The sequence below is a fragment of the Sinocyclocheilus rhinocerous genome, unplaced genomic scaffold (genome assembly GCF_001515625.1).
Source record: "Sinocyclocheilus rhinocerous isolate Xijiao unplaced genomic scaffold, SAMN03320098_v1.1 scaffold585, whole genome shotgun sequence".
Taxonomy (NCBI): domain Eukaryota; kingdom Metazoa; phylum Chordata; class Actinopteri; order Cypriniformes; family Cyprinidae; genus Sinocyclocheilus; species Sinocyclocheilus rhinocerous.
In genome coordinates, this window is record NW_015630024.1 from 473,477 (window position 1) to 473,945 (window position 469).

Here is a 469-nt window from a genome sequence, read left to right on the forward strand (position 1 = left end):
ATCATAAAATTGTCATTAGGAAAATATTGAACAAAAATATTATAGCCCCTTGCTGCAGCTAACCTTACTTCCACAGGCTACAAACAGCAATATAAACAACAGCTGTGCATGCTCTCTTCACGCAGTTCTTGTATAATAATAATAATTTAATAATATACAAGCACACCGTTCCGCTGAGAACTTCACTTACCGGCAGCCGCGGACGTTAAGAAGGCATCACTACATTAAAGGTGTCTGAACCTGAGGGATAATCCCTGATGAGATCGTCAGGTGAAACATCATCATCCTGTGGATAATTGTATTTACGACTAAATTATTATTCATTCATTTTACTAATAGTTAGATTGGGCAGACCTTCACAAAATGGCGTTTAATTACAAAAAAAAAATATAATAATAATTGCCTTGACAAAAGGGCACTTTGGGCATCAAGGGGAAAGGGGCAGGTGCTCAAGCACCCATCGCACCCC